The sequence below is a fragment of the Molothrus aeneus genome, chromosome 5 (assembly GCF_037042795.1).
Source record: "Molothrus aeneus isolate 106 chromosome 5, BPBGC_Maene_1.0, whole genome shotgun sequence".
NCBI lineage: Eukaryota > Metazoa > Chordata > Aves > Passeriformes > Icteridae > Molothrus > Molothrus aeneus.
Window position 1 is genome coordinate 28,083,303 of NC_089650.1, and position 26,463 is coordinate 28,109,765.

Sequence of the window (26,463 nt, forward strand, 5' to 3'; positions counted from 1 at the left end):
GGCTCCTCACTGGACTAACATTTCCAAGCAGGTCTTAGGAGCATCCCATTAAACATTTCCTTAACTCTTTCATCAGATATGCCAAACAAAAAAAAAACAAAAACAAGCACAGGTGATTTCTCCAAGGTGGGAATCTTGGCTTTTGAATACCTGCCCAGAAATGTGATCAGTCTAGCTTAATAAAATTATTTCTTTTAATCTAAAAGTCTACTTTACATAAAATCTGAACGTCAGAGTGCTATTAACCATCCTTAAACTTCAAGCATTTCTTTATTGTTTCTTACATTATTTACTACACCAAAACCATGTTAAGACAAAACACTTATATACATCTTCTGAAACTGAGACTAATTAGATAGTAAATTATTTCTAGCTTGACATCACTCTGCAGTAAGGCTAGGAAGAGGAAGGCTCAAAGTATATTTGGGCCCTTTCTATGCCAAATATTGAAATCAAAGATATAAGGCCTATATACCCTTTTAATAAAAATATATTTAGGACACCTGAAAGTATTGTCTCTAGTTTCTAAGCACTTTTGCTTTGCTATTTTTTACATATGTAACACTATGTTATGTATTGAAAATCCTCCAGTAATTCCTTCCAGCAGAAGGAAGAATTTGGATAAGATTGCAGCCTCAGTTTATAATAAAATTCATTTCAGAAGTACATTTCTTCTTGCTTAATTTCACCCACTGTTTAAATTCTTAACATGAAACGAAGTTATTGCTGATTCTTTGCAAATTTCAAAATTCCATCCATTAAGAAAAGGTTTTAACTGCCCATTTGAAGTAGGCAAATACTGTGACAAACCGCTCTTTCAGCAGACTGTCAAATGTTCCATTTATCCTTTCAACACCCTTTCTTTCACACCTATGGTCTGCAATTCTGGCTGTATATCTTCATTAAAGATTAGTTCAAATCAAGATACAGAAAAACCGAAGGAAGTTTAGCCCACATTGATGGACATAAATATTCACACACTTCCAGCCAGGCAGATCAACCTGTGCTGCTCAGAAACACTGTCCTTGAGCTAATTGTACAGTTCCTCTCAGCAGGAGAATGACAGTCTATCTTGTGAGCGGAGAATAAATGAAAAAGACTTGTTTTGCCTAAAAAAGCAAACAGTGAGAGAAAATATCACTGCTATCTCAAAGCACACTTAAACCGAAGGGCACAGCTGGCAAAAGAACAGTGAGCAAAAACTTATCATGAAGGTGTTCAAGATGCAAAACAAGATTTCTATCCAGTAGAACACAGAGGCTTCTATTTGCTTTCCAGCAGTGTTTTCCACTCAGTATTTCTAGTTTTATCATGGCAGTTCATAAGTTTATGAAGGATCCCATAAAGTACATGCCCATTGTAGTAGCAGTTGGACTGGTGGCTCTTCGAGTTCTTTGCTTGGCAGATGTGTGAAAAAATACTGAATTATCCCATATTTTTACATGCCATCTTGTAACCAGCATATCTGCCTATTTTTGCATCATGGATCTGACTTTGAACACAGACTGGTAGCCAAAGAGTTATTCAAAGTACATAGTTTAACTGCAGCCTGTATCCTCTTCCCACAGAAATGGCTGTCCAAGCTTTTTAAGTCTTAGTTCATTCAGATTACCCATGCAATTTGAAAAATCCTTTACTTATTTTTAACTGAAAAGGGTGCCATGCAATCAAGCTAACTGTACTTCCAAAGTATATTTCACTTCCACACTGTGATGTGCTGATTGGACAGGTTCAATTGCACTCTTATTTAAAGCAAATGTGAGAAATCAATGTGGATCATCAACCTTTTGACTTCAAAACCAGTGCATCATTTAATAAAAGTAATTACCTCCAAAGAAACACTGTCATTTTGCCACCAAATTCTCTTAAAAAATTTGGCACCAATAGATTTATTCTATAAATAAATAGGTGCAACTAGAGGATGCAACTTGCAATTATTATTATCTTTAGATTAAATTAACTAAAAGGAAATTTTGTTTCCTAACTAAATGGAGGGTTTTTTAATTATTTTTTATGGCCCAAAAAACCAGAAGGAAAAAGGAAGCTATTTCCAAAGAAGGATTCAGGTCTATCTTAGGTGTCCTGAAATGTGTCGTTTAAGATCTTTCTGACCCTTGAAACACTGATTGATCATTAGACCTGAATCCAATAACTTTAATATTCCCTGAATATCAAATCAAAACTATTTCCACAGCCTTAGTCCAGCTCTGCTCTTTTGGTTATGTTTTCACTCACCTGCTGCTATGTCTGGAATAGTCTGATTTTTCATGTCACTCAGGTACTACTACTTTTGTAAGAGTATTCCATAGTTGTGTTGTGATTTAACCCCAGATGACAACTAGGCACCACCCAGTCACTCGCTCATTTGCCCCCAGTGGCATGAGGGAGTGAACTGGAAAAGACTGAAAAGTCTTGGGTTGAGAGAAAGACAGTTTAATAGGTAAAGCAGAAGCTACACATACAAACTAACAAAAAAAAAAAAAAAAAAAGGGAATTCATTCACTGCTTGTCATTGGCAGGTGTTCAGTCATTTCCAGGAAAGCAGGGCTCTATCACATGTAACAGTGACTGGGGAAAACAAATGCCATCTCTTCTTCCTGACGCCATACCTTGAGGTGGGATGTTTCCAGCACACAGGATCTGAAATATGGCAAAGAGATAGTGAGGACACCATCTCTCTTTGATTTCCTAAATGGTGTGATACCTCTTTGGCTCAGGGAATCACTGAAAATGAAGTGATTGCAAAGAAGTGTGTTGTAAAAGCATTGCTTATAAAATATATAAATAAAAGGCTGTCTATTATTTACTCCAACTCAAAAATACTCAAAAAACCAGTAAATATTTATTGCTGATATAATTCCAGTAAATTGTTCATTTACAGCTTTAGAAGCACTTTAGTCAATGTCTTTATTTTTCTATAAATAACTGATATTATTTTGTGAGAGACTGGACTACTAATGATTAATAACTCAAAACATTTTCCTATTTTTGGAGGTAGCAGTGTGCTTTATTGAGGCCATGTTTGTACCCCTTGACAGAGGTAAGGTTTAGGGTGTGCAAATTTTCTTTCTTTCTTTTCTTTTCTTTCTTTCTTTCTTTCTTTCTTTCTTTCTTTCTTTCTTTCTTTCTTTCTTTCTTTCTTTCTTTCTTTCTTTCTTTCTTTCTTTCTTTCTTTCTTTCTTTCTTTCTTTCTTTCTTTCTTTCTTTCTTTCTTTCTTTCTTTCCTCTTATGCATTTTCTTAAGTAATGTTTTTATGCTTTCATTTTGCTGGAGATAATAACAAGTGAAATGGCTACATACCTGCTTTCAATTGCAAACAATTTGTTCTAGAATAAACCCTACATATATATATATTCTCAAACACCAATCATTCAACATCATTTCACTCTAGTCAGCCCCAAGGGAGCTGGTAACATATGTTAGAAAATATTTCATTAAATACTGAACAGTTGGGAAAAAATCAGATGTTCCACTAAGGTTAACAGAAAGCAAGGTGCTTTCCTCTTCAGATGTAAAATGAGTTATGCAGAATAGCAGGTCTGAATACAAGTAGTAGCACTTACAAATTTTAAAATCTTAAATTGAATCTAAACCCAGTCAGACTATCAGATGGCTCTTTGCTTAGAAAACAAGGATTTTTTTCCTAGCATTCTAAAAGTACACACATCTCTGGAGAAAGCTTTAAAATTTATTTCTTTAAAATTTCTACTGTTGTTTTGCATTTAACTTTGCAATTACAGATAACTTTCTAAAATATTTCTGCAGTATTTTAGCACTTTTCTTATTAATTTGAAATTATTTATTTGTGCACATATAAATATTTTTACTTTCTTCTTTACCTTGTTCTAGATAATTTAATTTAGGGGAAAAAATCTATTCAAGTGTTTCAGAACAATGACTAGCATTCTGCCTTGGTAAATTTGAATAAGAGAGAAAATATCCCAAGCCATGCTCAGAGATCTGAAAAAATGCTTTTAATCACAATTTTGCCTCAAATTTGAATGCACTTCCCTAATTATTTTACTTTTTCTTATTAGTTCTCATGTGTGATACAAGCATCTACATAAAGGATATTCAAGAGCATGAATCAATTTTCCATGGGTGACAGATATGGAAAAAAAAAAAGACTACAAAAGGAAAGAGACTACTTTTCAGTGCAATGAGAAAATAAAGATTGTATGTGTCCATCTGTGACAAGATCTAAATCTTATTTGTGGACCAAATTTATTATTCTTTCTAAAAGAAATAAAAATTCCTCTTTTGGTTCCTGCTTCCTCCTGTTTTCAGAACAAGCCCTGTCAGCTATGAGGCACAATCATAGCAACAGACAACTTAGGTTTCTATTATCCAAGGATGGAATAACCACAGTACAGCTGGAACAGATATCTCCTCTGAGATACATACAGATCCTTATTATTTATGTTCCAATCACAGTGTACTTTCCAAATGCAGCAAATTGAGGAGATTTTTCACAGTTTCAGTAGAAAACCTCTAGATGGAAAGGTAATGTCTTATACTTATTTTGTGTTTCTTACCAAAGTAGTGTTGTACTTTCCTTGAGATTATCCTGATAAATGAGCCAGCTGAACATAAAAAAAACCAGTCCAGGTTATTATTAGTGATATACTTGGAATTTTATCTCAAATTGTTACAGTTAAGCAGATATTTATAACCTTAACCTTGTAATTAAAAGTATACAGCAATATTAATAAAATTGTCACCGGAACATCCAGATATTTTTTTTTTTTTATATAAAGGACTTCATTAGCAAAAAATATTTTTTATATAGGAAATAGGTAAAACAAACAAACCTGCTTTGAGGAAGTGCAGGCCACATAGATCTGCCTTCTAAATTAGGCTGTATTTTTAAAATTTTGCTAGGCAAAAATCACATTATTTTCTTTTGTGAAATTTTCTGAATATAACTTCCATTTATCTTTTATTTTATCTTTTTATTTATTTATTTTATTCACCAAGCATGTATGAATACATGCTTGGTGAATAAAATAATAATTCAGTAGCTATACAGCATCTAAGAAGACATTTGAATTAGTTTTCAATCTATACATCATTTTATTGCTTCAAGAGTATTTGAAGTATTGAATTTAAAGGTTTGGGATTTTTTTTCCAAAATAACACTAAGCTGTCATATAAAGCTGTGTTTTTGATATAATATGGTAAAGTTAAATACCAGCATTCTGATCTTATGTGAAACTTCAGTTGCATTCAAAGTATAAACATGTAAAATATTGACTGCATTCCAACTTCCATTTAGAGTTTTTCTCTCTTCTTCAGAGCAGTATACCTGAAAACTGTCTTACTTGGATTAACTTTGAACATTTAAAAATTTAACCTAAACCAGATGGCTGAGAAAATGACTGAAAACCAATAGAAGGATGTGAATTGCAATAGACCGTATCAATCACAATGACATTGCCAATTACTCACTTTAACAGCCTATGTCCATTTGGCATTTTTTCCAAACAGATTTGATTTAGAACATCACTGCATTGGAGACTACATACACATATTGAGACAGGAGGTGAGACTGAGCCCATCCGGTTTTCTTCCTTCTCCTGCCAAAAAGCAGTCAGAAAAATCTCCCTTTTACTCTTCTGATTTGGAGCAACATGGCTCTAGTTTTGTTTTCCTTTCCACAATTCTTGTAGACAGGTCTTGTTCCACAGATTCAATCTATTTCAGCTATTGACTTTTGGGTTTGAGGAAAAATTTAAACTAAAATTGGTTAGACCAGCATGATAGAGTCTTGGCCAAAAGAATGCTTGCTGGTTTTGGCCTTTGTTGTAGCACAGCTTCACAGAAATGGAAGTTGATAAATTATCAACATTAGGAGTTTGACAGAAATTGATAGTATTTTAGAAACATTGACAGAGAATACTGAGGCTATTTTTCTGCAAGCCTACAGGTTAGTGATGGAAGGAGATATTAGACAGTTTAGGTCAATTATAACTACAATTTTAAATCACCATAATAATGGTATGCATTTATTAAATTTATCACCAATGAACATCTTGACATATTAACTAGAACAATTGCAAATATGTAATCAAATATGTTTAAAAATATATAATTAAAATGTTAAATATACATTTAAGGGGGTGTTTCTCTCAAATATTTCCAAGGCTGTTTCTAGCACTCATAATATCGTACTCCTGCCAGGATGTGCAAAATGAAAAAGGTGAAAAACTGATTTGAGTTTAGCAATCTGGCCTCTACACAAAAGCTACGTGATTTCTGCTTGAGTGATCTCCTGACACTAACTAAAGATAACATGAGTTAATTGGGCCCTGTGCTGTCTTCTTTAGTTAGACAAACAATACCACAGGCAGCAATTCCAACTTTTAGCACTCACAATCACTGATTTTTACTGGCATAAAATTAAAATATTTGCTGAATCCTGTGTGGATGCAGCCAATTCTTGCATTCCTACATATTCTCTGTGCATAGTTGTGTTTGTCTGTATTATCATCTAAACTCATTGTGTTCTCTTCTCTGAGTGGCTGCTGAAGTCTTCAAAAGAATTTTACTCTTAATCTCTGTCAGTCTCACCTAAATTGCGTTGACTGCTCTGAAATGTATTCCACTTTTTCCTGCCAAAATATATAAAAAAGGTCTCCTCAACAGTAGTCAAGCTACTCACCAGCTCGCTAAGCAGTGTGAATTCACTAGTGGTAATACTTTGCAGAGTTGTCTCCACTTGCACATGAACTGCCAAAAGCAAGAAATTTCTAGGAAATCTGAAGGAATAAAAATAACTACTGAACTTGGTGTCTGTCCTGTACACTCTAAAGGCTTTGAGTGAAAGAGAAAGCACAGTGCATACTGAACAATATATTGGGTATATTCTTCTCCACAAATATCTAAACTGACTGTCACTGAACCATGTATATGACAAAAAGATGCATGTTTCTCCACTTATGTAAGCTAGAATCTAAGTGGAATGTGTTGAGACAAGACAAGACACATTATTTTCTCATCTTGTCAGAGAAGAGAAACAAATAAATGTCAGGTGCAAAAGCAATATAAATAATATGTCACCCATACTTTAAACATCCAAAATGTGGAAGTACACAGAGATGCGAGATGCAAGATATGAATGAGCTATGGGGGTGGAATCTCTTTTGGCCAGCATTATATTTGAGGTAATTAACTTCTAAAATACTTAGTAAACTGGTACTTCAAATTTTTAAATGTACTGCTTCTTTTGAATAAGCCAAAAAGTGATGTTTTAATATGCAGGAAGAAAAAAAGGAGATCTTACCTTAGATGGTAAGATCTAAGATGGACCTTACAGCTGATGCAAAACTGGGCCTCAGGAAATTTTTATTATTTTTCTTATTATAAAGTGTCCTGCATAGTCAGGCAGCAAAATTAAATTTGAGTCAGGATCAGAGAGATAGTTGGTTTATTGGCTATTCTGACTGACAACATAAGTCTAATTCTATTACTAAGGGATTTTTTTTTTTATTATTTTAAGGGCAGAATGGCCACCAACATGTGACAGAAGGCTTACTAATGAAATGTGCTCTGTTACCAATGTCAGCAACTGCATGTTATAGTCTCTGGTATGTGTCATCATTTTGACTGTCTTTAAATTAATGACATGCTGTTTGTCAGACTGATGGACTCTCAATTAGCATAAAATATTTGCTGAATTTTACTTCTCTTAGGTGAAGTTAGGATATCTTAATTAAGGAGAAAACTTGGCATTATTAATGTCATGCAAGTGCAAAATCTGGTTTCTTCAGATTCTCAGAGTTAATGTAGGATTTATGTTTTCTTATGGCAGAAAATGAATGTGCAAATTGAGTTTCTGCTCATGCAAATCTTGTTGTAGACATATATAAGTAAAAAGGATAATCTCATATGGAAGTGCACAGGTATATAAAACTTGGCTCCTCGGTTCAAGAAAATCTTCCATTTGACCTAATTGTATAAAATAACATCTGCACATGGAGTGAAAATGCCTAATTTGGATTTTTAGACTAAATTAGAGGAGGTGAAATATTCATTAAGGAAGTGTAATGATTGCGAGGCATAAGTGAAACAATTCAAGTAATTTGATCTTCTTTTGGTTTATGTTCTCTTCCAAAAATATTTGGCAGATGTGGATACTATTGCCTAGAATATGGATAACTTCCTACTGCAAGATATTTATGCACAGAATCCTGCACAGAGAAGTTCCCCAATGCCCATCATCACCCCCAAATGGATTCATCAAATGAGCAGCCTAGGTTTGAGTGGGACTTTTGTTGGTGGAAAGGAGGTTGAAAGGTTTGAATCTTTCTCTTTCTAATCTTTCTGCTGGGGAATCAGGGGGTTTAGGATTGTGATCCAGCCTGTCTGTAGAGTTTTTGCTCAAATAAGGACATCCCTTCACTGACCTGCTCAAAAGGGAAGATGTTTTTATACTGACTAGCAAGATACTTAAAAGTCCAAAAATATGAGACATTCCAATGATGGTATTAACAGGAGTTATGTGCCACTATTGCAATGCAGTATAGCTGAACTCTCCAATGAGATAAGAAAAGTTTTCACCATGTGGGGTGAAAATCACCCCAATGACTACTACCTTTGCTATAGGGTTTACAGCTGGGGGGTTTTCTACTTACAATTAAACCTCTATGATGAATCAACTGAAGGCTGTGCTACAATTTGTGTGCCCTAGCCATTTTGACAGACCTTGCTCTTCCTCCTTGTCCAAGCAGAAGAAAAACTGAATACTTGCTCTGCAGAAATAATTGTTTATTGCAGGCAGATACTCCAGAAACAATCCTTATATAATAGGGAAAGAAAAAAAAATGACCTCTTATTGATATGGCAAATTTAGGAAGAAAGTTTGAAAGTTGGCAAGTTTAGGAAGAAAAATTGTGAGCAGAATGTAGAAAAACATGCCACCTGTCACATAAGAGAATATGTATACACGTATGACTATATTTAAAATCATTTAGATTTTAACAAAGGCCTGTTTCTTAGATACCTTTAAAAACCCAAACAAATAAACCAAGTGCCCCCCCCCACACAATCAAAAGTACTTCTTAGTACTTTTAGTACTGACTACTGAGATGCAATATGCCACTCCTGCTGAGACTAGCATCTAAAATTATACATCTAAGTCAAGTGTATTTGGGCTGACTGCATCTTTTTTTTTTTTTTGCACTTCCTCTCTCCAAAAACCTAACTTAAAACTATTTGTATTATCTCAAGCAGTTAATTCATACCTAGACATATTTATGAGTTTGTTACACAATTTTCTGTGTTTACTTCAGCATTAACATCTTATAAGTCACTGTTTAGGAGATAATTTGCAAATTTAATGAATGTGATTGCTGCATGTTAGAGATGCTGAACAGCAGTAATCTTTTAGAAGACATGTATATATTTACTTTATAAGGAAAGGCAGCTATAAAACACACCTATCTCATTTTAATTTTCATTTTCTTTGAAAATTGATCCATGTATTCAAAGAGAACCAAGCTGGTTTTGGTCATGAAAAGTGGAGGGGAAAAAATTAGTAATCAAGTAAAAAAATTCTTTTTCATCATGCATAAGCAATCTGTTGAAGGAAAAAAGTTATAGATAGTCTAAATATATTTTTGGATGTAAATTCTCATGTGTGAAAGCTGTAACATGCAAAATTTTATCTTTAAATACAAACTACAGTGGAGCCAAGTGCTACATTATCTGCAAACGGAATTACAGGGACCATTGAATCATTAAACCATTAAAGTCATGATAAAGCACAGACTACAAAAAAGTTAATAGAAGTTCATTTTCTTGAGGATCATGAGGCAAACCCTCAGGTCCAGTTTCTGGCCTTTCACTTAGGAAGAGAAGGATTTCCTGTTCAGCCAATGTGCCTACTGCAGTTTACAATGCCCCAGAGGGAGCTTATGGGAACAGGTAGCAGGCAGTCATTACAAAGATTAATGGAGCTAGCACCACTTTTTCTGCACTCTGATAGGGAAGGTGCCTTTACTGCCTTTTCCCTCCTCTTCCAAATACTAAAGTTTTGTTCTGCCCTCCATTCAGGTCAGCCATTAAGCCACAGATTGGGTTGCCAAATCTGAAAGGATCTGCAGGACCCCAGAGGAGAGTATTTTTCCCAAAATGTTATCAGCATATTGGAGATCATTATTTGCATCTCTGACTGTGAAGATTCACTTAGGCTTTTTACTAAATCCTTTGGTCTTCCTGTAGTCATCTCTCTCCAGTTCTATTGTGTTTCAGAAAGAAAAAATCAAAGAAAATCTCCCCTATCCATAAAGAATCTCTCAGATTTTTTCAAAGTACTGAAAGTCCTTGCTAACAATGTGAAGATTAATTGTATTTACTTGCTATACTAATAATTTTAAGGAGACCACGGAGACTACTCCTTTTTGGAGAAGCTGTAGATAACAAATTTGCTAGTTTTTCACAAAGGCTAAGTGTTCCCTCACAGTTCAGCATCCCTTGATCTCACCTATAAACTTGCTACTGCTGCTGTGCTGTAATTTCCCATACATCTGTGAAAACACCAGCAGTATATGTGCAAGAGAGCAATAAGCTTTAGAAAGATTCCCAGTGGGTCCATCAATCTAACTTAGTGACATTCTACCTCACAAAAGGACATGAAAAAGTAATGTGGAATGGCTGTGCCTTCATTTTATAACCTGACTGTTTGTGTAATTTAGGAGCAACATGCTAGGCCTCCTTCCTTACTTCAGGACAGACAGATAATTGTATTTTTTTCCTTTTCATGTTCTTATATTTCAATTGATTTTTCTCTAATAGTGGCCAAAGATTTAGATTTAGGTGAATAGATCCTCTAGTCTCTGCTTAGCTAAAACTTATAGCCACTTTTACAAGGACATTTGAAAGTCCTGTACTGAAATTCAATAAAAGATAAATACATATGTTCAAACATCCATGGTTTAGATATTTTCTTCCAAATTTAACAAAATAATTCTGTCCACAATTAGTTTCAGTGAGGCTACATATGGAATGATGTACCATTGGCAGCAGATGCAGGTCTAGTGTGTTTAAGAGCTTCAGTGTCACTCTTCATTAAACTGTCATTATGTAATACCTTCTATCTAGCAGGTTGTTGAGTGGGGGCACACTGTTGTGTGTGTGTGAAGATAATCTGCAGTACATATTTCCCTCAGGTTGTATCTGAGAATGCAATGTGTTATTCTTATTTTTAACTTCTCAAAATAATGAAAATTATATGAAACAATATGAAAAACCAATTAATTTTTAAGTAAACTCTAGAGCAAATTTCTTACCTTGGTTTTAGAAAAAGACATAAATACTGAAAAAAAAAGAATTTGTGGGCTTTCTCAAAATGCTAAAAATGATTGAACAACTTCAGAACTGCACTGTGGTGAGAAACCACTGAGGTACTTTGAGACATTGATGCCTTCCTGTGAATAGACTACTGCAACCCTTGAGATTTTTCTCATTCTTTTCCTATTACTAAAAAACCTGTTCATTCATTTGATAGAGTTTCTTGACTTACCTTCAGAACAAATTAAGTAATATACTATTTTTACATAAATTCTTCTGGTTTTTGTGATCTTAGATAATATTGATGTTGAAGTTTAAATTAATGATTACCCAGTAATTCAGTAATTGCTTTTAACTCTTTTTAGAATTTCATACAGGAAAGTAGTCTGTGGACTCTAACAGTGCTCTACAACTATTACCAATTCTGAAGAAACTGAAGGACACTATAGGGATTAAAATTACACTTTTTAGAAAGTCTGATATGTGAGGAAAAAATGTTAGAAAATTATGGCTATATTTTAGATTGGAATACTTTTATTTTTTGATCTATTGTTATGTGATTTGAGAAAAGAAAAAACAGAACCAATTTTTAGAATTGAAAGCTTATGTACTTCATAATCCCTACCACAAGTAATGAACTAAAATCTGATTTGAAACTCAGAAGAAAGTGTAGCTGTCAGGTTTTATCTTGTGATGTTTATGTCAATATACCCTGCATAGAGCAAATCTCTAGCAGTCAACTTTCTCCCTGAACTGCTGGTATGACTAAACAGAATTCAATTATGATTGCTCCATAAATTTTGGTTAGCAAGAGATGTTTTCTTTTTTTGTGACAAGGAAGAAAAAAGCATTACCCAGGTAGTAAAGAAAAAAAAAAGTTTTCTGAGACAGCCAGCATGGCTAGAAACAGTCAAATTTAGAGCTTGGCAGCTTGTCAAAATCTGTATGTGTGCTGCAAGACTGAATGAAAATATCAGAACTTGCTGATATTGCCACTACTGATGACATCAGCAACTACGAGACCACACAATTCTGTTCACTTTTGTCTTGTTTTCCTGTGTCCATTATCCTCTGTATTCAAACTGTTGCCTTGAGAGCAGTCAATCATAATTTTCCCAAGGAACTGTCATATAGACAACAGCCAAGTACACTGATAACAACACTAAAGTTAATTTTATTTTATTCAATTTAGAAATGCAGCCACAGTAGATTAGACCATTTATTCACTTACTCTGGCAGCAAGCTTCTAGCAATGGGTAATGTCTGTTGTAAAAGAATGTTCTCATGCTGCAAAAAGCCAAGTGTAAATAACTACATTCACATCAGAAACAATTCCTTCATTAACAGCACCATGATTACTCTCTCTCTAAAAGAAGGAGATTTTAATATCTTTGGCACACACTCTGTGGTTCTTCATCAAGGAAAACTAACATACAATTAGTGCTTGACCTAACAAGCAGCTAACACAAATTTAATTGCTTAGAAGTGTGAAATTAAAAACTGTGCTAGTAGGAGAAACATATGAACTGGTATCTACCAGGCTTTTACTAACCTCTAACTCAGAAAAAGCAAGTGTGTGAAGTTATACCGATTTTATTTGAAAAGGCTTGCAAGAAAGAATTCCCTGTGATGCATAGAATATATTCCCCTGAGTAAAGAAACTTCACATTTCACTGTTTTGAGAGAAAACTGCACTCTAGGTTAGGCATAAACTGCAAATGTGACTGCCAGATTTCTTAGTGAAAATAGCTGGAACACTAGCCTTTCAAGCAGTGTGGACGCTGCTGCCACTTAAATTCAGGATAAGCAATTACTAACAAAAGCTTTCTGACACCAGCTGCTGTTTTAACTTCCATCTCTGTCCTTCTCACCATCTACTTCTGGGATTCCTCCTTTTCCTGCACAGCAGACATAGTGAAGCAGCTGGATGACAGCGATGGGAAGAGTTAGACAGAGTTATGTGTGACGACTCCTTCCTATGTAGGGACCTCACCTGCAACATTAAAAGAGACAGAAGTTTCTACATTCAAAAAAACTGAAAAATAATTATGCTGTATGACTTTTTATAAGGAACCTGGGGTTTAAAGTTGCAATAACTGGCCCCCCCCCCCCCCCCCCCAAAAAAAATGGTACTGCTGGAAACTCCAATGGAAGGATAACCCACGGATGATGATGTAAGAGAACTTGAAGAAACTTAGAAATACTATAGAGAAAGTAAATTTCATAATCTGGATTTTTCTTATAGTTTTGCAGCCCTGTACTATCTGAACAGAGGAACAATATTGAAAGGAAAAATTGTTTTACAAATCCTATCACTGCATTTATGTTTCTGAGTCAGCATTAAAAACATGTTTAACCCACACAATAAAAATGATACAATGAAAAACATAAAAAATTTTATCACCTGTTTTCTGGACAAAATAAACCTGAACCAAATATCCTAAAGTGTGCAAGAAAACCTAAAAATCAGTAAAATATAGTACTTCCTTTATAACAATGAAGGTAACCCATCTTAGTTAATATATTTCATGTAATGCCAAAAATATCCTTATGAAAATATTTACCAAGTTCTGTAATTACTTTCTTTCTGAATTTGCATGCAAGCCCTAAACTGTCTGTAGCAGTGGACTTGATATAAAATTTGGGAAGATCACATCAAAACCATTCTTTAACAGTTCCTGTCAACTTTTTTTAATCACAAAGCTTGTTAAAGGATATATATGACTTTCCTAGCAAGTTCATCCTGTTTTTGGATGACTTTAAGGACATAAAATGACCTTTCCACTGCATATTTATCAGTATATGCTAAATTCCTCCTTGACTGTCCTCTATTACTTTTTAATGCTCTTTCTCCTTACTAGAGTACTGACTCACGCTTCTTATGCATTTAGGAAGTTAATCTTTACTGTTCAAATTTTCCACTGGAGTGCAGTACTTGAAGAATTGTATATGATCTCAGTACTCATTCATTTTAAAGAAGTTAACTAGTGCAAATGAACTTTTGAACTCATATGTTGATTACTTGGGAACTTTTTATGGATGTTAATTGCCTTTATAACAAGCTACTAACAACATTTAAATAGTAAAGAGTTTCTGCAATAGTCTGATCAGATAGTTTTAAGACAAAAATATGTATAAGAACTAGGACATCAGACCCCTGCTTTAACAAGGAATGCACTGTCTACTATTTTCTTTCTTTTCTGTTCTACTAATACTCTTTACTTCTTTTAGTAATACTTTTCTGACAGACAGCTTGCTTCTCATTTCTGTGCTGGCCCACCCAGAATGACACTTTTGGTAAACTGGCAATTTAAACTCTATTATTATTCTACATTAGACTGCTACAGGATGCCAGTCTGATATTGCATTTTTTTCCATCCAGCTGTGCTGAACTACAAGTACATATGAAGTAATTGACCTTATTGTTCAACGAATTGTACAATGCTTTGCTACCTACTGTTTTGTGCCACTCACTTCACTTCATGTATCTTTTCAAGTCATGACCCTTTAAGGGGGACATTACTTTCCAACATAGACAAAAAACACTTTCACAAAAGCAAAACATTAACCACGATCAGCACAACATTTAGGTAACAGAAAGGCCAAGCAAGCCTTCACTGTTAAGATTAGAGATTCTAGATACGACTTTTTTCTAACATAGGAAAAGGAGAAATATAATTGCTTTTATGGAAACAAACACTTGAAAAATCTCCAGTGGATGAGTTAATCTTTCCTATTTTCCCAGAAAGACATGGTGGTTTATTCTGTAGTTGGAAAAACTAGGCATAATGAATGTTCTACACAGAACAATTAAAAAAAAAGGTGGAAAAGCAGTCCAGCTGGCTAAACTCTATAGATTTCGTTTGACCTCAGAGAATTGTTAATCCATTTCAATAGTATAGACAGCAGTTCTGCAAAAAAGCAGAAATCCACAGATTGTTCTGAGTTGCAAGGGACCCAGAAGGATGATTAATTCTTAAGTGAATGGCCCACATAGGGATTGAACCCATGACCCTGGTGTTACTAGCACCTTCTGTGTCCCTTGCAACTCAGAACAATCCATGATAATATTTTGTTATTAAATGCCATAAGTAAAAAGAATAATTATACTAAAAAGACACTGTCGTGAAAAGGGGAGAAAATGTTTCTCTGTTTTATCAGGATAGTTTTGTAGAACTTAAGGAAAAAACAACAGAAATCACACTTTGCATGACAATACAAAGAGATAATCTCATTTTTAAACTTTTATTTAAGTTTTAAGTTTAGTTTCTCACCTCTATAAAAGTTCAAAAAAAAAGTGGACAAAAAGTACTTTTCTTGTAGGATATAGATAATTCTGTTGTACTACAGATTCCAGATAAAGTCATCTTAGTCCTTTATGGTCCATGAAGTGTTGAAAGACCTATCTTGTATTTGGCATGCTAGGCAAATTTGTCATGCTTCACTTAAAGAAACTTGAGGGACAGTCAAATCACATAGGTAACTGATTTTTCTTTATTATTTAAATAGGAAAAGCATCTCAAAAAACCTCTTTAGAATAATCTTTTAAATTACATACTTTGAGATTTTGAGGTTTAGCATAAAACTGCAGTATTGGAAGGAATGAACAGATGGAACAAGTAGAGGTAAAATTGACTTCTGTTTGTATTTTGACATAGGTAATTGGTGTTTAAGACTAAGTGTGTCACCCTCTCTAGTCTAGATGAGTGTTATGAAGACTTCTCCAATCCTTTGGTATTATGGCTTGTTACAAGAAAAAGGAAAGAGGATTCGTAAAATCTCTAAAAAAAAAAAAAAAAAAAAACAAAAATGAAAACAGAGCAAAAAGAAAAGCAAGGAAAAAAAATCCCAGGGGAAATAGGTAAGAAGAAGAAAGATAGAAGAACTAGCAAAGAATACCATGTTGGATTTCCTATTCATTACAAGTTTTATAAGAGAATCTAAAGTATTCATGTGTACTTTGAGAAGGATTGCCTGAAGCATATTTTCACTAGAAGGAGACAAAAAAACCTTGTCCTAATATTGTAGGCTATTCTGTCTTCACAGACTACTAGATCTCAATACTCACAAAGCAAAATCCAATGCACAGTGTTCCACCTTGCATGGGACTATGAATGAGAAAGAGCAAGGCAGATAATTAAGTAGTTCCTATTCCAATTCTCTCTTGCAGGTGTTCTCAAGGAAAAACTACCTGTTTCTCAGTTCATATTTATCAAACATTGCTGTGCAGAAACATTCCATAATGTCCTGGGCTCTGCAATATCTTTTGAAAACAAAAGCTCAAGGTTTGATTTATTTCTGTGCTCTAGTCTCTAATCCAGTGTATCTAAATCATAGAAACACAGAATACTCTGAGTTGGAAGGGACCAGCAAGGATCTTCAAGTCCTACTCCTAAGTGAATGGACCATATAGGGGTCATACCTATAATACTTTTCTTAGAATAAGAAATAGTTAGCTGGTTTTTTTTCCTTATTGAACATTTTAAACACTAGTTTAAACTTCTTTAATACTTTCTTCTTTTTTCATCAGTCAATTGAAAAATATATTTTCTGTGCAAGCACCAAATTTATGTGACACTTTTACAAGTTCATCTAGATTTGTTCCTTACAACAATATAAAATTTAGTGGCTTCATTTTGCTTCTCTCCTTGAGGGTCTTGAAGGCTCTTAAACTCTCATTACTAGTAAGAACTGCAGGGCAAACTACAGAGAAACACCTAGTTACTGATCTTCCAAAGATAATGTCATTCCAAAACTGTCTGGGATATGACATGATTTATGATAGCAGCAAATAGCTTCCTGTTATGAACACATTTCTGTTAGTAACTCTGTATTGTACTTTTATCTGTTTATAAACAGTTATACATATAACTGTTTATACAGCAGTTATCTGTATATAACTTAAACAGTACGTTTAGCTGCACTGTATAACAGGGCAAACTGGCACCTGGTCAATCACAAGAATTCAGGAGGTCAAAGAGAAACTCAGTTTTAAGATATTGCAATGAACAGTCCACTTCCTATTTTTAAACCTCTGTCATAATAAATTCTTAATAGTAAAGACAATTATTTTATGAAAATCTCTATGTGCAACACCTAAGTGCCATTAGAAAATTATAGCAAATAATACATTTAACTAAATACATTTAACTAAATATGTATTTTCTAAATGAAAGTATGTATAAATGCAATGGGATATTTCTTATGCTAAGAAATATCTTTAAATGAAATACTACTTTTGAATTGTTCATTATCAGTAGTCGTATGAATTTAAAAGATCATCACCCACCAGCCTAACAAGAGTTAATATACTGAGAATTTTATTCCATATCTGAGAACAGCAATAACATAAAAAACAAAGAACTGATATAAACTAATACACCCTAATGTTTCTCTTACTGAAATAAGGCAATACAAACTTAATCTTAAATTTTCTCTGGCTTCTTGGAATGCTATTTCTTTTCGAGGAATGAAGGACTGTGGTCTCACAGAAGCAAGAAGCCTAGGAAAGGCAGATTATGATGGTTCACCAACTCTTTATGCTATCTTTTTTTTCTTAATTTAATGATAGAATTGCTTACCTCAAAGAATGCGTCATGTGCTGCACTTAATAGATGTTAATAAAATTCTTAGAGTCTCAAAAAATTCTATCTAAATGCCAAATGTTATGATAAATAGCATTTTTCATTTTATGCAGAAGATTATATTAAAAAACTCATTTCTCTATAGCATACTGGCACATCCAATTTCTAGACTAATAGTATTCTATATGGAATTCATAAGTGTTCCACAGAATAAAACAACACATTATTCTTTTCCTTTCAAAATATATCACACATTTTACAATAATTTTGACAGAACTCAAAGGGTTAGAAACATAACATACTTGACCATCTCCTTCTTATCATTTACCACATGGCAGATTTATCTGCTCTGAATAAACAGATCTGACATTCCCAAAGAATGCAGACATGAAAACAAATTAGCCCAGAGTAAGCTGCTGCATAGAATAATAATGTGGCTACAGAATGATCCCAATCTTTAAAACCAAGGCATCAATTAAATAAAAATTAATGGCATCTTAACAAAAGCTGCGCTCGTTTAAAATGACAGCACTAAAACTGCCTGGTAGTAATATTCACGTCCTGTCCATCATGTTTATGTATGTGAAGTATATGGCTTCACAGAAGCATCAAGTACTTCCTAATATCATTTGTATGCCATTCATTTTATTTTCAAGGTTTTAAAACCGATTAGAGCCTTATACTTTAAACATGTCAATAGGAAAATTGTTCAAAATCACTGGTAAGATTACCAGGTTACCAGTTTTCCTTTGAAATCTTTGGTAGAATTTTATTCTGATTTTTTTCTGGGTTTCTAAATGATGCTCCTGGGGTGGGGGGGGAAGTTAATATACTTTTAAAATTACTTCTCTTGTTGAAAATTTTTCTCGACTGCTGATCCTGAAAACTTAACTCTACAAAACCCTGTAGATAATCCTGTCCCTTAGAAAGATTCAGTGAGATCTGCTTTCATTATGTTTGACAGTGAATTTTCTAGGAATTATTTCCTGTAGGAAACATGCTTTCTTTGTGTCAGTGTAGGTGTCTATTTATATACATAGACATTTACTAGGCTTAGTAAAATATTCAGACAGGAAGTCATTGGACAGAAAGTCATTGGACAGCACCTTATTCAAGAAAAGGACTAAAGATGAGGGCTCATTCCTGTCTTAGTTCTTTTGCTCCCAAATCATGGAAATTTGGCTCAAAAATGTGTCTGTGCATGTGCCAGGGTGTACAGGGAACAGAAGATGTAGAAACATGCACATCTCATTTATATTAAAAGACATTTTGTTCCTTGAATATCTTTCCCCTTCCAGCAATTCCTAAGCCTGAGTGTTTAGACTTACACATGAACTAAAGATTAAAATTCAAAGTCGATTTGAAGTAGGAAATACACTATAATGATGAATTTATTAATGGGTGATTATGCTCATTCTCAGAATGTTATCATTGTACTTGCCAAGAGTCCTTCCTGAAGAAACCAAAGTCATGGTACAGCAAAACAAAACTGTGGGTAAATAAAGAGGATTCCCTCAGAGGGGAATATCTAACTGGGAATGCACTTTTATCCCCTAGACTATAGTCTTGGGAATAATAAAAGGCCAGTAAGTACCTTAAAGGATAATTATGATTTCCAAACAAAACTTATATAATTTTTCTCCTGAAAACCATTCTTAGTCATATTCATTTTTTAGTTCTAAGGCAACAAGGAGTATCTTCTAACAGGGTACTCTTCTGCAAAAGATAGAATATAATTAAATTCCTCTATTTAGTGAGGAATAAGGGAACACTTTTTCACACTCTAAAACACTCTTTCACAGCATTGCAATTGAACAACGAAAATCGTCGTTTCCTAAAAGGAAAAGACATATAAGGCAGACTAAAGTAGCTGTTGAATTACTCCTGAAGAACAGGTAACTCTAGCAGCCTAGAGATAAGGAATACAAAGAAGTGAAACAGAAGTTGAAGTGCTACTGTAAAAGAAAAGTTTCCTCTACAAGTCATCTTGCTTCTCACAAATGCCATAAAACCTTTCTCCTACTCATCTCTTCTAGTGCATGAAATTTTGGGGCAGAATTTTTTTAACATTTTTTTTAACATTTAAAGCAGATGGTGCTGTTTTACCAGCACAAGTACGTCATTCTTCTTTAATAACTACTATCTGGTGTTCTCAGCCTCTTGCATTATCCAATGTACTAACCAAAATGATTTCTGTTGAATCAGCCTGGATGTTACCCCTATTGAATTTGCCTGCAGAATATGTAGAAAGGCAAGGTTTGCAAAAAGTTTTCTTTCATCAGTATTAATTATATACCTATCATAACCTTGCAGCCCCATAATACACATTGACACTGTTAACAAGGAGATTGCAAGCTTTATACCCTCCCCACTGACATTTGACAGATGTTTTCTCTCTAAACTTTAGCTGAACTTCCTGATTTAGCAGGTTGGTTTTTTAACAGATCTTTTTTACCTAACAATTGGCCAGGTGGTTCTGGCTATCTTATCTTTATATGTCAGCACCACAAAGGTTTTATGACTGACATAATGATACTGTTTTGAAAAATACAGTCTTAGTATCACAGATGATATCTTAGGAAGGGGAGACACAGCATGTGGCACAGAGGTGCACCTACTGAGGATGATGAGTTGAGACATAGGGTGGCACTGGAGACATGGCTGTAAATGCTCATGCATGGTCAGCTATTGAGTTCAAAGCATTAAGCTGGAAAAAACCTGATCTTCAGACTAATTAAAAGAAAAAATAAAAAGAAATAGCCATTGACAAATGTAGATGTCAATGTACATGGTAAGTTCAGATGTAAATTGCAGATGCAGGCCAATGAAAAGAAGAGTAAAGTTATAACAGCATTCTAGAAAACATAGAAGCAGATACTAGACTGAAAAAGAAGAAGATATCAACATGAACCAAGAGAAGACCTCCAAGTGGTGAAAAGTTATCGTAACATTCATGACACAAACATGGAAATACAAGTACAAATGAGCTCTGTAGTACTGCATCATGACAGATTGCTAGGTAGGGATTTATGGAGGAATAGCAATAGGTAGTTAGAAACAAGAATAAAGAAATCAATTCCTTTACTGAAAAATAAAAACAGTGGATATGCTGAAAACTAAGAATAGATATTTCTACTTAGGCTAAACTCAAGTTAGCACTCCATGCCATGTCCTGTCATGTCCTGCAGTCATGACTGTTGAGTGTCCCTCAAATGGCACCTGAGGCTTAGATTTAGGCAAATAAAGGCTACCTCTACTGACAAGACAGCAAAACAACTTTCTGGAAGCTACTGCTAGGTACAACTGCCATGACACAGGATCTTCAAAAAACCTACAGCCTTCAGTAAAGACTGCTGGAAATGGGAAGTATCAGCACTCAAGGATGTTTAAAACAGCATTTGGCACCAATGTAAAACAACTGAATTCTGCCGTGAGTGATCTGTAGTATAAGATGAATTGCTCTCTATTTGGGCCAATAAATATAGATATTTTATTTTTGAATAGAATTTCACTAAGGAAAATAATATTTGCTTTAAATAAGCTTTTGATCTTTTTTCTAAGCTGGAACTTCTATTATTTGTAGATTCATTAGTTTCTCATTAGCTCATTCTTAACTACAGCTATGCTCTTACACAGAAAATTTTAATTCATATTAAAATAATTGACAGCTTTACATGTGAAGAGACATAAAAATACATGAAGAAGAGCTTCAATGAAATAACTTCATTTTCAAATACATTTCCATGGGTTGTTTTTCAAGAAATCTAGCACAGAGGCTGCAGCTATAGTCCAAACAACCAAACCAAAGGCATTTTCAGCAGGAACATTAAAATAAATCCCCAAAACAAACTCCAAAGAAAAAGTAATTCATTGGATTAAATCTTCCTTCTATACAAAAATCTTCTACTGAACAAATCTTCACTATAAAATCAACCACTGGAGTAAAACCTATGCTATAGCAATCAGGCTAGGGATGAATAATAACGACATAGAATGTGTGAGCACATTTTGGAGAACATTGTCTTGTCTTTTAAAGATTCTACAGGCAGTTCAGCACAGTTTCAAATATGTAAAATGTGTTTTATGATTGGTTGCATTCTCATCCTGAAGCAGCATTTTCCTGGCTCAAAGAGAAGGAGGATCAGAACTTTCCTAGCAGTGGATCTCAATGATTAACTTGTTTTATGCAATAACTCATTCATCCAAATACTTATTTAGTTATAAAAACTTAATAGACCTATTGCAATAGGAATTACCAAATTTTAGAACCTATGTTACAGGGCATTATAAATACAGTTGATGGGTTTACTGGTACTACAGAAATTTGTATGTTTCCAGAAAGACGTGAATTTTTTTAAATACTTCTCCCAAAAGACTAGATGGTTAAAAAAAATTTTCAACTTTATCTTATTACTGAAGAAGCTTCTGAAGGCTAATTCAAGTACAAAGGTAAAAAAACTTGAGAATTTGAAGATTCTAGTGTATATGTGAAAGAGGAAAGCAGAAGGGCATATTTCAAGCAAAATGCATTATCAGAATACAAAGGTAATAGTCTCATCTGATTCTGCATGTTAGTGTGATGCAGAATCACATTAACTTTTTTTTTGTGTTTTTCTTTCCCTTTCAGGAGAATGATGATGAGCTGAGTTTGTGTTTATAGTCTGGTTCTTAACTCTGGAGGCAAAGGGTGTTGATGACAGACATGCCTAGGGAACTATGAGCAGCTAGCGCACAGTTTTCTAAGGATTTTGCTTTATATGCATATATGAAAGGTCCAAGTTTTCAACATAACTTAAAGAGCTCAAATTTGTGTCTATATTGGATATGTTTGCAAAAGTATCACATAAAAGAAATTTATTTAAAAGAAGAAAAGACAGCGTCTTACACAGATCTGCATGCATAGGCAATAGGGAACAACCTCCTACCCGTGGGGTTCTTGCTTCCTCACTTCCTCACAAGAAACATATAAGGGGGTAGCTCCTGTTTCCATGGTGATTCCTGATTAGGAACTGGACCCAAGATGCCTCCCTCCTTCATTTCAAATGATAACACCTTTTTCTCTAGAGAGTATCTCTCCATTCCACCTGAAAAAAAGACAAATTGGATGAGGAAAAAAAAAAATTAATCCCAACTTAAACCTCATTATACTGTGACCATTACTATTAACCAGAAATATGCTTCTTAGAATCTGTGCTTTCTGACTGCCAGGGGAGCAGAATGGGTTCCAGGACAGGCACTAACAACTAAATAATATATTAAAATAGAATCTATTGAAGAAGAGTAGATAACGTGACAGATCATATAATTTTTTTACATTAAATATCAAAGCATCCATAGATATCCAGAGACACTGTTAGACACTTTTGCCCTCACTTGTTTGGATGCATCTCAGAAACAACATAATAGTGACAACAGAAGCACCATTTCACTTGATAGGTTAAAAATGGTGAAGTACTTTAACTGAACCTTTTCCTGAAATACTATTTAATTAAGAGGTGGACATTTAATTTGTTTTTCTTACTCTGCAGTTAAATTTTTAAAAATATCTCTGATAATATTCTGCTTTTCCTGCATTGCGGTTAGAAAGGCTCAAAATAGAGTATTTTAAAAGGTTTAAGAGTAGGATTCTAAACTGGAGAGAGTTAAAACATACAATAGGATCAAATCTCTCCCATTCATCAGCAAAAATATTTCAGATATGAAAAACCAAAAAAGAAAAAATCCACAACAAAAGCCAAGCAAACAATAAATCTCCAGAAAATAGAAGACAAATGGATTACAGTCCTACCATTATTTTTTTTCAGGACATAAAACAGCAGACAACAATACTGTTTGATTAAAGCCTAAAAATCCACAATGTATTTCAAACCCATAACGGCAATAATCCAGCATAGTCCTCCTAGGGTAATAATCATAATTTTTAGTTAAAATGCTGTACATCAATGAGGAGTTTTTCAGAATTCCTTAAATTCTAGCTTCTAATGCAAGTTACTATTTTATTCAAAAATATTGATACTGCAGGTAGTTTCTTCAGAAATGAAAAGATAAACAAACAAGAGAACTATTCTTTCTCTGAAATCATAATTCTAAGTAGAACAGTCAGATTACATGAGCTGCTAGGATAACAGACCTCTGGCAGTGAGACAAGATGGCTGTTAAAAGTATCTTTAGCTGAAATGTGTCCCTGACCATGGCAGTGGGGATGGAACTGGATGAGCTTGAAGGTCCTTTCCAATTCAAACAATTTCGTGGTTCAATAATTGTCAAACTTCTAATTATCTCCACTTTTCTAAGATTTAAAAAAACCAAATAAACTGGATTTTCTGCCTCCAAGATTGTTTGTTGTGCTTAGACACTGGTGCTCCCCTTTATTCAAGACAATGTTGACATAATTACTTAAAAAAAAAATTGAAATAAAGTATAACTTGGATATGTCTACTTGTCTCATTTACATGTTTTTTTTCAAGTTAAAAATAAATGTTTCGATGTACTCAATCTGTTTTATTCCATATTTACAGCAAAGTTGTAGTCTATATGTTTCCTTTCAATTTTTTTGTGATTTTTTTTTCTCCAGATGAGCTTATCTCCCATTTTATTTCTAGGAGTCTCTTCTGGTGAATTAGAAAAAAACACTTCTCATTAGGGAAATATTTTGTTTCAGTGGATAGAATATTGATTTAAAATTAGAACCTCAAAATACTAGAAATAATTATTAATTACAGTTAAACATTAGTTCAGTAATAATTAGCTCATTATGGTTTACCTCTGTTTTTAAGTGCTTACATGCAGTAATTGGCAATCTGAAATAATTTGTCTAATTATGATTCCTGTAGATTCTTCCCTGTATCGTTTCATTTAGACATTGCCAGATATCACACATCTGATTTTTCATTTTAGCATCTTTGTCTTAAATGCAAAAGTCTTTTTATTACTGAGTATATTAAAAAATTGAAGATATCCATCTTTTAGAAAATTTCAACATTTCAAGGTTTTCTGTATCTTCTGAGGAGTACATTAAAAAAGCATTCTGTTAATGAATGAAATTAAAGCAAAAGTTGTTTCCAATGGAAATTAGAATTAATGTGTTCATTGTTACTGCCATAATTAAAGACTGTAAAAATAAATAAAAATATGTAATAACTTATTTTTATTCAGCATATTTCTTCCACTTTGTTCAGTGAACTCACCAAAATCAATTTTGTTTCTGGCCAAGAATCTGACTGCAGCAAAATATTTCAGGAGAACCTTTCTTATCAAGCCTAACATAGTAACAGTATGTCCCTGAAAGCAAACTACTGTGCACTAGATAGATGGTCTGTATTTAAAATGACTGATTTCCCATTTCACTTCAATTTACCTATGAGATTTTCTGGGAAAATATAGGAAATAGGCTCACAGTTGGAAAGCAGACAGAGATGAAATCCTACACTGCCTGGCAGAAAGGAGACCTGAACCTCCCAGAATCCAGTGCAGTTGAAGTCCTTCAGCCTTCAGGCACCATCTACCACCAGATACTTGGCCATATGTGTCTCAGAAAGTTTGTGGGTTATGGCTACAAAGATGCTATTATTTCCTGATACCAATAAAGTTTATTCATGGGGTGATGAAATTCAGATTCCATTGTTCCTAAGCTAACCAACTTTCTACTTGTGCATAATTATAAACCAAGTTCAACTTACTTTTAAAACAGGCATTAATAAAATTATGTGCTGCCAAAGTAGTCTTGTTTAATCAGTGAATAAAATGGCATCAACTACTGTGAAAAATATTTTAAAAAGAGCAAATCAAAATTACTTAGGGGGTTATTTGAGAAAAAGTGTAGCTTATTATGAATCTTTCATTATGTGATGCATAAATCATTGTAGAAAAGCCTGTGCTGTAAGCTAACTCAGGGGATGTTGGAAAGGTTAAAGCTTAGATAAGTAATGAATGAGTGAAAGGAAAAAAAAAAAACTTTTCCTTGGTGAGGGAAGGTATTGCATCATGACAGATTCTGCATAGAATAGATTTATTAACATCTTCAAGCAAAATTTTACTAACGATCTTACTCATTAAAGGGGAAAAATGGACTCATGCTGTCATCACCTGCTGTTCTTACAGTTAATAGATATTTCTTAGTCCAAGGTTTCTCTAGATGTCTACAGGTAAAAAGTAACTGTAACTCTATTTCCTCTCTTCTTCCAAGTATTCTTTCCTCTTGGTTCCCTGCCTACACAGGAAAAAAAAAAAAAAAAAAGACATAGCTCAAGATTTCAGCAGCATTTTAAAAAGTAGTATAGAATCATTCTGCACTATTCCTATCTTCCAAGTTCAAGTCATTGAAAAAAATTGGGTTTGTAAGAGATGAAAGAATGTCTGAAAAAGAGCCCTTAACTTACTTTTGCAGGTTATTTATTAGATATGTCATGCTTATTGTTAAAGCAAACAAGTAACATTCCCATAGACTACAAAAATCTATGTAGATACAACAAAATGCTTTCTGATGCTTAGAATGTGATCCTCTTCTCAACAGTGATAATAGGAACACTCATTTTTGATAGAAAGAAAAAAAAATTATAACTGCTTGACTCTGACCCAACTAAAGTAAGA